Below are 12,710 nucleotides of genomic sequence, written 5' to 3'. Positions count from 1 at the left end.
AGGTTCTCAACTGGTAGTGATTTTGTCTTCTTCCCGAAAAGGACATCCCTCAATGTTTGGAGAAATTCATAATTGTCACAGCTCGCATGTGTGTGTGTGTGTGTGTGTGTGTGTGTGTGTGTGTACAGGGTGGCTACAAGATTCTAGTGTATAGAGGCCAGGAATGTTGCTCAGCATTCTACAATGTACAATGCCCTCTCCCCATCCCAAAAGAGAATTATCTGGCAAAATCGTCATTGATACTCATTGACTTCAAAATTGTCATTGAAAACTCCTGATTTAAATCCTGAATCGTATTTTTCTAACATAGTGTTGGCAAAGGCTTTGATATTTAAAAACCATCAAAATCATTTGAGGAAAAAGTGGCACTGTGAAAGCCTCTTTTAAAAAGCACATTTCCCATGCCAAACACAGAGCAATGACAGGTAAGATAATTTTAAAACATCAAAAGAAGTGTCCGTAAACAAGATAAAAATCTTTATGGACCAGAAGTGGAATAGGAACACACGACTATAGCCTGGGCTTGCTGGGATCTGGCTCCGAAAGCAAACAAAGGCAGCCAGAGTTCAATTCTGCGGGGAAACAGGATCCCCAAAGCCCTCTGCCTTGGCAGGGGACCAGAGCCAGACTCAGGGCTTTTGGGATCTGAAAACAGTGAAGCAGTGGTTGTTGCAACATTCCATGAGAAGGAGAAAAAAACCTCTTACTGCACCTCTGAGCTATAGCTTTAAAAAAAAACATTTACTGAACCATAGTTGATGTACGAAGCTGTTTCAACAAAGTGATTCAGTTACATATACATAATATAGTTTTTTATATTTTATATAGAATATCATTTTTCAGATTCTTTTTCATTATACGTTATTACAAGATATTGAGTAGAGTTTCCTGTGCTCTACACTAGGTCCTTATTTGTTATCTATGTATATATAGCAGTGTATATGTTTTAATCCTTAACTTCTAATTCATATAGCTTTTATAATATATGTTTATGTCAGTAAAGCCTAGATTATGCTGTTGATAAGCAGCTCCAAAATCTATCAGTCTAAAGGAATGAAGGCTTATTTCTGCTCAGCGTCATATGCACTATAGGTTGATGAGGAATCTGTGATTATTGCAGTTTATGTCATTCTTGGCTGAGGCTGACAAAGAAGCCACCACTTTCCCCTATGCTGACATCCAGGTCAAGTGTAAAAGGGCTCTAGAAGGTCTTGTATCAGTGCATCTGTGCTCTGGCTTGAAACCTATCACTTCAGGCCAAAAATTACTGGCTAGTATTAGACACTGGCCTCAGGAAGTGGAGTTCTATCGTGTACCTGGAAAGAGGGCTACCTACACTCATGAATGCCACAGGCTACTTTACCCACAGTTCTAAGACGGATATAAAGCCAAGAACTTGGTCACGAATTTGCTGGCCTATTCATTGACTGACTCTCTGATAACTCCACTTTCCTCAAAGGTTAGAAACGGTCCGGGCATAGTGAGAGATCTCTGAATGAGGACATGAAGCAGCCGATTATACATGGTTTATACAGGGAGGGAAGAGTGAAGAGAGAAAATATCCTCCACTTAAGATCAGCCCTCACTTATCTCAAGGCACATGAGGAAATACAGCAATATTTGCAGTTCTCTTCCTTCTGAGCCGATGGCAGGATTTCACAACCTTGCTGATATAGTTAGGGGTGGAATGTGAGGAGAAGGGATGTGTTTCAATTCTGGGTTGAAGACTTTCAGAGTTGGTGCATGATCCTCCATGTTTCTTTCAAAGAAATGGGTGTATTGCCAACAGTATACTGTAAGATAGCCTGGTATCTCAGTGAGGGGAATGTGGAGCACATTTCCCTGTAGACTTGAGATTGACATGGAGCTTACATGAGTTGTCTACCTATATTGTTTTAATCCACTGAAATTTCGAGGTTATGCTGTGAAATTGATCTTATCCTAAGAAGTCGTTATTCCAAAAATACTTATTGAATGCTTAGAGTATCTTAACGTTGGTGAGTGTGAAGTTGGGCTTTTAAAAGAGTGTAAGGTATGAACTGATAAAGATCATCTTAGAAGACATTCCTGACTTTCTGAATAGCAGAGGGAGCAGGCTAGCACAGAGCAAACAAGGGTGTTTTGCTTGGGTGTGCAGGTGACGATCAGCTGGAAAGGAAAGTTCATGGGGGAAGAAATAAGATGTAAATTACAGGAAGTAAGGGGGTATCTTTTAGTATAGAACTTTCCTTTTCCAGTTTGAAGAATTCAAATCTTGTCTTCTGGAGAATAATTTAGGTTATTTTAGAGGTGAATTCTACATTAAATGTCAGTAGTTTTTAATGACGATCAGTCTAGTACTCATATTTAGGATGATTTTGGATGTGGGAAAGTAGGCTAAGAAATTATTATGTTAGGTTAAATGTGAAATTAAGATCATAGTTTAGGTATGGATAATGAGAATGGTATAAATCTGACAGTGATAAACAATAGGGAATATTAAAAGAACATTTTGGTTAATGTACATGAAAAAGTTAGGAGGGGGTCAAGTTTAAGAAAATGAATCAAAGTCAGAATCAAGGTCACATACCCAGGAGATGAATAGGTATCTGGCCTGCAGGAGAAGATTGTGGGTTGAGCTATAGATTTTAGGGTGGGAGGATATGTCATAGGGCTGTCTGAAATGCAGTTGCAATTCTATGGCTCATTTGAGAGGTTAGGACTGAAGGTGTAGATTTATTTACAAACTTTCTATTGGTGTGGTTCACATTCAGTAGATAGGCATACAAAAGTTTTGGTGAGTCTCTTATGTGATACTCAGCAAAGGTAAGAGCAATACCAAGTTTGTAATTATGTTGTTAGATTTCTCACTGACAGGCTTTAGAGCTTTAATATTTAAAAGAAAATGGCTACCATGCAAGTAAAGGAGAAAAGGTGTGGCCAAAATATATGGATTTTTACAATTGACGCTTACTCCTTTTACCCAGCTTTAAGGAGCTTCACTCAGAGCTACAGAATTGGCTTCAGGCTGATCTGAAAAACAAATAAGAACTTACACTGGGAGATAATCTTTTTTTATTAGATCTGTTAAAGGTTTTAAGTTATATGTGTACATTGGAAAGTCTAATCACTACAGTTACTGCTTTTGAAAACTTTTGATCCCTTTTAATTCAAGACTAGATTTATTGTCATTACAAGTATCCAGAAATAGCTGTGCTTAGGTGAATTTACATTTGTTTTCACAAATGTTAAAAAGATGAATATTTTCTTCTCGCTCCATGGCATTTTATGATCTTTGTTGGTATGGTTAAAAGTTCAAAAGCACGGTGTTAGTTTTATATGGAACACTTAATGCAAAAATAGTATAGTGTCATCTTAGAAGTTCTTCTTGTGAGCTTGATGGCATTGAACTAATTCTGAAGCAAGCAACTTATCCATGCAGATTTTGTTCTGCTAACAAAGAAACTAGCATGAATATAAGGCAATAGATATTGAAGATTTTTTTGTTTTTGTTATTTTTTTTTGGCTGCGCCTGTGGCATGTGGAATTTCCCAGGCCAGGGATTGAACCTGTGCCACAGCAGTAACCCAAGCTACTGCAGTGAAAATGCCAGATCCTTAACCCATTGCACTGAAAGAGAATTTCAATGTCAAAGTATTTTTTATTTTCATAGTACTTTTATATGACCAGAACATAGAGCAGTTTCCACATCAGGATTTCAGAAATCTTAGACAAATGCTGCACTATCACATAAAAGCTAAAATAAATATTGCTAACAGGAACATGTAACCTAAATTATTTCAAGTTTAATAATGTGCCTGGGATTGAAGGTATATTAATTTGCTTTAGGGAAAAAGGATTTTCTGACAGAATGATTGTAATTAGTGAAAAAGAAATTCTTCTAAGCTATAAAATCTTTAAAAAAGTAAATTATACATGATCCAAGAGTTTAGGATTCGTAATTCAAATACTTTACTGAGTTTTACACATATTAAACTATTAAACGATTTCCAAAAATGTTTCCACCTATCAGTAGAGTCTCCAAATAATGAAAACTTCTTGACGGTTCCATGCGTTTTTTCCCCCAAATTTCCTAACAAATTTATAATTAGCCACCAGGGCAAGTGAAGTGCTGCTAGACCCAGAGAGACCAGATTCTGCTCCTCCATAATCCTCTAAAAAATTATCCTATTTTCACAGAGTCTGGGAATCTGTTTGGGGAGTTTTCAGCTATTAAGGAACAAGTGCTTAAGCCATGTCTGAAAACAGATGCTTGAAAAACTCATGGCCAATTTCTCATCCTATGTGGGAGAATTCTTTGTGTGTGACATAGGATGAGAAACAAGCCAAATGATCTCAAAACAACATCATTGGAACATTTTAATTCCATGAAACACTTATTTCCAAAGGAGATTCTGAGCACTGTGGAATTTGGTTTTCCTCCTTTGTGGGGCAAAGAAAACGTTTTCCTTTTTCTTCCCTTTAATGTTTTAAAAAACAACTAAATAGAGGCCCTGCATGTTTTCTTACTAGTATCATTTTCTGATAGCTGAGACATTCCTAAGTTCTACACCACCTCACTACAGAAAGAACAGTACTGATTTTATATTTCACGTATGTTTACGATTTAAGCTTCCCTTTGGAAAAGGGAGGACCTTTAAAAACCTTATGCCAACAAGAATTCTTGTGAAAGTCAAGAATCTACCTGATTGCTTAATGAGGTTCTCCACTCTGGATTGTAAAAGAAATATGGAAATTTGTCAAAACACGATGGAAAATACCAAGCATGTTTTCTGTTGCTAACCTAAAAGCCTAGATATTTAGATGCAAATGCAGTCTGGCTACTGCTCGTTGTCATGATGATTGGGTAGAAATTGCCAGGATTTAAATCTGATAAATGAGGAAGAGAGATGATCACTTCTACATCAGAATTTACTGCTTACACTGCTCTTATACAGCACTGTTTTAAGTAGTTGAAAATATCAGCTCACAAGAACTCTATGAAATAGCCAATTTTACCCCTGTTTTAGAGAGAAGGAAGCTGCTACTTATAGCAGTTAAGTCACTTGCTTGCTCCTACACTTAGGAGCCTGCAAGGCAATATGTGAACTGGGCAGATGAGCACCACAGGCTACACTTTGAACCAGCAGGCATGCTGCCTCTCATAACAGAGCTGCAGGGTGTCATGCAGCCAGGATTGTTAGAGCTCCTACTGCCCATCATCTTTAAGAGCTAGTACTTTTCCTCTTAGTTTTGTATAATATAAGGAGAAAATCGCTGTTAAACAGTATGTCAAGCTTCTTTATTTTTGATCAAAGTGAACAAGAGAGTAATGGTCAGTTTTCCTGCTTAACAAAGACAATCGAGAATGCAGTAAACTGCACTCAGAAATCATCATTCTATGAGTTCCTGTCGTGGCTCAGCGGCTAACGAATCTGACTAGCATCCATGAGGATGCAGGTTTGATCCCTGGCCTGGCTCAGTGGGTTAAGGATCTGGCGTAGCCATGTGAGCTGTGGTGCAGTTCGCAGATGTGGCTTGGATCCCATGTTGCTGAGGCTGTGACATAGGCCAGCAGCTACAGCTCCGATTTGACCCCTAGCCTGGGAACCTCCATGTGCTGTGGGCACAGCCCTAAAAAGGAAAAAAAAAAGAAAAGAAATCACCATTCTAGAATATTTAAGAAATCTTGTCTATACAGAGAAAATTTGCTTAAAAGTAAACGTTAGATCTTGAAATGATAAAATTATCCAAGAGAAAATAAAAAAAACATTAAGAAAATCTATTGTCTTGGTGCTAATCTTGACAGAATTTTATCTCTGTTTATATCAGTTACATACCAGTGGGAATGATTTCTGATGAGTCACCTTACATATTACCACCCATACATCATATACTATACATATGTATATACTGGCACCCATTCACTTATACAGCTAATGTAATACAATGTTTTCCAATTAAATTTTATGGGAGAATTCTGTGACAGAAACTTTATTCTCATGAATATATTACATTGAGTATTTTGATTCCAAAGACTATAGTCTGAATCCACGTGGTTCTTGCATCCTAACCAGAAAACAACATTATTTCCAACCTCACTGAATACCCCATGCTCTCAGAAATCTTGTTATAGATGAAGCTGTAGGCTGACTATTTCAGAAACATCTCTGGATTGAGAAATGATTTATTTAAATGGAAGTCAATATGAACCAGTCATTTCACAGAAATTGCCTCCTGTATTAGGTGAATGATATGTAGATAATTCTAGAGTTACAACTCCAAAAAACTAATGACACCACAGCACATATAATAGTGTTTGACATACAAGATTCTTTGGGGTTTGTTTTTTTTTTTTTTTTTTTTTTTTTTGGTCTTTCTAGGTCTGCTCCTCGGCATATGGAGGTTCCCAGGCTAGGGGTCTAATCGGAGCTGTAGCGACAGGCCTACGCCAGAGCCACAGCAACTCAGGATCTGAGCCACATCTGCGACCTACACCACAGCTCACAGCGAGGGATCCTTAACCCACTGAGCGAGGCCAGGGATCGAACCCACAACCTCATGGTTCCTAATCGAATTCGTTAACCACTGAGCCATGATGGGAACTTCAAGATTCATTGTGTTTTTTAAAGAGCAAAGTTCCTGATTCATCAATCAATGCAATGTCTCAAAATAGCAGGAAGAAATCCTTTTAATTTTCCTCGGAATTGAAGGAAGGAAAGGGTAGGACATGTAGGTACCAATCTCTGAAAAGTGTTTCCTGGGAGATCTGAAGCATGTTTATTTTAGAATATTAAAAATAAAGCATCTGTAGATGAAACAAATGTGATCCAGAAAGACTTGGTGTGAGAATTGAAATCACAGTTATGAATAAATGTGTGTGCATTATCTACATTGCTCACTAGTGGAAGCAGGTGTGGGAAGAGGTGGTTAGAAGGAGGGGGCATAGGTGTGATGCTGCAGGAGAGGAAAGCATTTCCTGCTTGTTTCTCAATTACAAAGTTATTCTTCTTATGCAAAGTTTCTCATCCCAGCATCTTGGGATAACACAGAAGCATTTGCTAACGAAATTTAAAGCCCTAAAATTAGAGAAAGATGGAAAACTTGAGGACCACACAAATAGAAAGAGAATAGTGAATCCTGTGGTTAAAAATATTTAGCGATGGCATTTTGCAGAGAAAATTAGAAGAGGCCACTCCCTGCCCACCCTTAAGAACAGAATTAATAAAATATGTTATTAATATACCCAACTGGAGAACGGATAAAGCTTCAGAAAATGAAGAATCACCCCTCCCCAAGAACATCCACCTGATAATACCAGGAAGAGAAAGAGAGAGACTCAATTTTAACTTACTAAAGAAGAAATTAGAAAGTCCATACCATGTTATCAGAAGTTGGTGGCATATCATTTTTCTTATGTGAACTGCAATAAAATCTAGGTAGTTCTCTTTTTATTGTGTGCTGCCAGACAACATTGACATGGCACCCTCAGCAGGGAAGATTGAAGAGGGTTTTATGAGAGGACTGTTTACAAAGTGTGGGGAGCACTAGAGGAACGCACACTGCAAGGTTAAGTACCTAGGGCTGGTACCAGCCGGCCAGGTACGAGACACATTGAGAAGAGAAGTTGCAGGGGAGTGACTGCTCTGCAGGAGGTAGAGCTCTCATTAGAGGTCAGCTGGTGCCCTGCCAAGGGCGGTAGCCTAAGGAATAAATATCCAATGTACCTCTCCTCTGATCTCTGACATTGGCCTCCTATTGAAACTAACAGCGCTCACAGCCCGAACCCAGCCAAAACCCAGAATGGGACTTGAACCCAAGTGCCAGCACTTGAACCCAGCCTAGAGCCAGATTGGGACTTAAAGCCACAGTTTTAAATTCGAGTTACTCACCCTGCATCTGGACTTACCAAGGCTCAGGTTCTTTATGCCTCCATGCAGAAGGAATTCAGCGAAAGACCAAGTGATAGGCAAGAAACAGACTTATGAGGATAGGATGCTTGTAGGAGATGCAAGTAGGCAAGAAAATTCTGCCTGAAGATCCGGTGGCCACAGTTTCATCATCCAAGAGGAGCAGAGGTTGCAGAGGCCCGCCTCTTCCTTTCCGGGAGTAGTTGCTTCTCCTTAGCATCCGGTAAAGTGTTGTATTCAAAGCAGCTGAAGGGCAGTCTTCAAACTCTTGCCCTTCATCTGAATCTGAATGCAGGCCTCATCCCATCCACCACCAATGACCTGAGGCAATTCTCACACCTCCACTAGTTAAGCAAGGCTGCCTTGTTCTGATGGTTTTCTTGAGTTTACAGTGGCCTCCCAACAACTCCCAGGTTTCCCTCTTTATCTATGATCCCCTATTGGGACTCCTACAACCACCTGTGCCTACTCTATTCCCTAACTGCAACTAGAATCCAGAAGGAAAGGGAATTTGGTTCCCAGTGCTACAAAAGAGATGGACAAGGTGGAGAGTAGACCTGGAAGGGACAGAGGAGAATCTCATGCACATTCAAAAAGCAATGTCTTTGGCTGCACCCACAGGATGCAGAAGTTCCTGGGCCAGGGAGCAAATCCAAACCATGGCAATGACCTGAGCCACAGCAGTGACAATGCTGAGATCTTTAACCCACTGAGCCACCAGGGAACTCTGAGTTGACACCATGGATGAGGGAAATCCAGTGAGGCCGAATCTGGTGCTCCGAACATGTAAACTCAGTCATCAACAACTTTCTAAGTGTACTTTAACATTCAAGGGACAATTTTCATGCCCTGCAAAAATCAGAATTCAACCTTAGGTATTCTGAGAAAAACATGAGGTTTTGTTTGTTTGTTTTTCACTTTAACTGGTATAGAAAAATATTAATTTGGTTGCTAAAAATATCCTTGAGCCAATAGAAGCCTTTCTTTAGACTGTCAGGGAGAAAAGTTATTAGAGTGAAGGAAAGAATCCTTTTATACTGACATGAAATAAGCCTAAAGCCCTATACATATGTACACATGTATTTTTACACAGAGTAATTAATCAGGCACTCTGCCCTAAAGAAAAGCTACTTGGAAAATATAGTCAGTATATCTTTAAAGGTAAACTATAGCTAAAAGTTCTGTATGAACAATAGACACAAATACCACTGTCTCGGGGGAAAAAAAAAAACCTTTTACTTTGGTAAAGACTATGTATTACCTTATCAGCATTTTCCGAAAGACACATAAAACTTGCTGAGAATTCAGTTTGATCCTTTAAATCAATCTTACTACAGAAGTTGATAGAGCATTTTATCAGTCACTTCTAGAGGAGAGAAATTTTGAATAATATGTGCAATTATCTTTTCCTTCTTTTGCCGTTCTGACTCTAGGCTAATGTTAATAAAAAATGAGACAACTTGAATCATGCATCTTCTCCATACTCATCACTTTCAGATGATTCCTGACTATTTAAGAGTTTTTAATCATCTGCAAACAGGAAACCCCCAGAACATATTTCTATGTTGTGCCCTAGTGGTTATTCAGCAGTTCCATCAAGCTCCCACCTTTCTTCATTGAAATAGACTTGTCAGTACTGACTTCCGTGTCTTCCAAATATACTTGGCACAATGTTAATCCATATAGGCCTGAACACTGCAGAAGGCTGAAAAGAACAGTCACTTCCTGGAAGTAATAATGTTTCAGGTGTCGGCATCCTATCTCTCCCTTAAAGAAATGACTTCATTGATCTTCTCACGGGCAGGACTGTCTCAGTATTGTTCTCTAGATTCAGGTTGATTGACTTTCTATGCATGAAAAATGAATAGTTATATAAATATTTCATATGAACTAGAAGTAGCTTGGATGTCTGAATTGATGCAGTATCAGAGTAAGAGGTAAAACATGACCACTGGTTTACTTTTAGTCTAATCTCAATGTTAAATAAATCACTATGAATTATGTATTGATATGCAGTAGAAAACAGTCATCAGAAAAGTTGAAAGTGTTGAGCTTGTTTTCTTCCATGAACTAAAAAGTTACCTGTAATCTGTCTTCTCTTCCTCTAAGTAGAGACGTGAGTCTATTGTTAACCTGACATTTGCTGCAGGTGGAGCTCTGAGCAATGCCTGAAATTTGTGATTTCAAGCCACATATGTTCTGCCAAACCGTGATTCCAGGCCACAACTATCACTGCTGAACTTGAGTTTTCCCACACAATAACCTAGAAAACACATGCTCTGAAGAGTAAAGCATAGTTTGTTTGTTTTTTAAGCATAGCAGCTCTTACTAAAAAGACACAAAATGATGTCATTAATATGGTTTTGAAACAGGAGGGAAGGGGACGGGACACGACCTTTAAAAGAACAACATAGTCCTTGAGGATGTGACAATAACTGGTTGGACACAATGAAGTCCAAGATGGTGGATGATTTGATTTCCTGTGGACCTTGAGTTTCACTAGATGCTCATTGTAACATGCTGAATGACAGGTCCACAGGTGCCAGAACAGTTTCGAGGCAGACCATAAGAGGCCAAAATGTGGGTGATGACCCAATTCCTGTCCTTTCCTGTGAGTTGGGATAATCCTCCCACCCATTAGTTTATGAAGTTGTCCAGCCCATAAAAACTCAACACCCCATATTTTGGGTCCAAGTCTCTCACCTCTTGCCTTTCGAAATGGCCCACACATTATCTCGCAATAAATCTACTTACCTATCACTTTGTCTCTCCCTGAAATCCTTCTGTGCTAAGACATGAAGAACCTGAACTTCAGTAAGCCCTGGGACCAGGTGTATAATTTTAATTAAAAAAAAACAATGGGTTCAAGTGGGTTCCCAATTTGGGTTTTGGCCGAATATGAGACCTAGCCCATGGGTTGGAGTCCTAATCTGAGTCTTGGTTGGATTTGAGTCCCAACACCTGGGTTTGAATCCCAATCTGTGGTGTAGGGTTTCAGTTTTAGTTGTTTGGACAGGCAGTGTAACTAGAAGAGAAATTACAGAGATCGGAGAAAGGCATGCACATTTGGAAACCTACCTTCAGGTTAGAAAACATGTGATAGTGGGCTGTGCAGGCGGCTCATATATGATGAAGAGAGTAAGTTCATTAGCAAACCAGTTTCTAGAGTCTTTGCAAAGCATTTACGAACACCATCAAAGCCTTCAGTATTTTTTATATGACATTAGTTTTCATCCTTACTCAAGATCTCCCAATTGATGAGTGATGCCAGAGACCAAATCTCCTGATCCTCTTCCAGTGACACTTCTACTAGCCTCAGTACCATTCTATTTGCATATTTACAAAGAAATAGAAAACACTTTAAAATGCAAATCAAATTCTTTTTAAGTGTAAGCAAGTCCAGGAGAGGACCGGGGGAATTTGGAAGATAGTTTTGCTTATTTGGAATTTCTCACCTTCTGATAAGCCAGTTAAAAATGCATATTGTCTTTCTTCCCTCAAAAGCATGACATCTGATTATTCCTATGGTTGTCATAAAGTAATGAGGTATTTAAGAAACAGAATTGAAAATGGAAATGAATATTCAGCTTGTCACATAATGAAAGAGAAGTAAACAAAAGACAATTTAAATGTTCTGTAAATTAAGGATTTTTTGTGTGTGTGATTTTGGGTGGCTGATAATTTAAAATTTAAGTAGAGAGTCTGCATGTACATTTGTTGTTGTTTGTTTGTTTGTTTGTTTGTTTGATTTTTTAATACTATTCCACACATTTAGATTTGGGGAAACTATTTTCTTTTTCTTTCTTTCTCTCTCTCTCTCTTTCTCCCTTTCTCCCCTTCTTTTCTTTTTGGTGTAACACATGCTTTAAGACTTAAATATAGTAGAGCCATCCAACCTCATATTTAACTTCAATAACAATTTTAATGTAAAACATTTTTGTATGTCACATTGTGTCTTAATTTAGTACATTTCACAGGAAACATATTTTCGTTGTAGCATTTCTTATTCTAAAAGCCTCAAAACTTGCCAAAGACAATACATGTCAATCCGGCATCCTCTGTTCTTAATGAGAAGCCAGGAAAACCAACAGGAATGCTATTATAATGATAACTATAAGGACTCCATATTGATTGAAGTATTGGTTTGTTGTAAATGGAGTCTTTAGTCTGCCCAGCTCACCTTATCTGACTGAAACATGTTGATTTCTTTTTCTCTAGAATTTGTTTCAGCTTGCCTTCCCTCACTCCCGCCTCCACTTCTTAGCACATATTTCATATTACTTATAAAGGACTGTATTAAGAAAACACCATGATTCAAATTTTTTTATTAGAGTATTGTTGATTTACAATGTTGTGCCAAAATCTGCTGTACAGCAAAGTAACTTGGTTATACACACACACACACACACACACACACACACACACGTATATAGGTATATACGTGTGTGTGTGTGTATATATATATATATATACACACATACATTTTTTGAAAATATTCTTTTCCATCATGCACTATCCCAGGAGATTGAATATAGTTCCCCATGCTATACCATAGGACCTTGTTGTTTATCCTTCCTAAATGAAATAGTTTGCATCCACTAACCCCAAATTCCCAGTCCATCCCTTTCCCTCCCCACTCCCCATCCCCCTTGGCAAGTCTGTTCTTTGTCTGTTAGGTAGGATAGGATAGGGAATCTGACCCAGGTGACGCAGAACAAGCAGTTTATCATTATCGAAATAAGAGACATGCAATCAAACAATCAGGATGCACACAGGTACCAGAGACATACTCTTTGAAGCACTTCCCTATACAAACCAGGC

The 12,710-nt window shown here is 38.6% G+C and overlaps 1 long non-coding RNA gene across 2 annotated transcripts in view; it reads right to left on the bottom strand.

Annotated features, from left to right (window-relative positions):
- The window catches only part of LOC106504728 (uncharacterized), a 689,957-nt gene that overhangs the window by 353,718 nt on the left and 323,529 nt on the right, over nucleotides 1-12,710 (bottom strand). The window contains exon 4 of one of the 2 annotated variants that reach the window (XR_014813076.1): nucleotides 7,889-8,446. The exons of the other annotated variant lie outside the window; for it this stretch is intronic. This is a non-coding gene — a long non-coding RNA (uncharacterized LOC106504728). The remainder of the gene's footprint in view (nucleotides 1-7,888; nucleotides 8,447-12,710) is intronic. 2 annotated transcript variants of the gene reach the window in all.

The sequence above is a fragment of the Sus scrofa genome, chromosome 8 (genome assembly GCF_054392235.1).
Source record: "Sus scrofa isolate SSC_HxYL_T2T_F1_AM1 chromosome 8, Sscrofa_HxYL_maternal_Yorkshire_Landrace_v2.0, whole genome shotgun sequence".
NCBI lineage: Eukaryota > Metazoa > Chordata > Mammalia > Artiodactyla > Suidae > Sus > Sus scrofa.
Note: the sequence above shows the minus strand (reverse complement) of the source record. Positions and strands in the feature narration are given on the sequence as shown.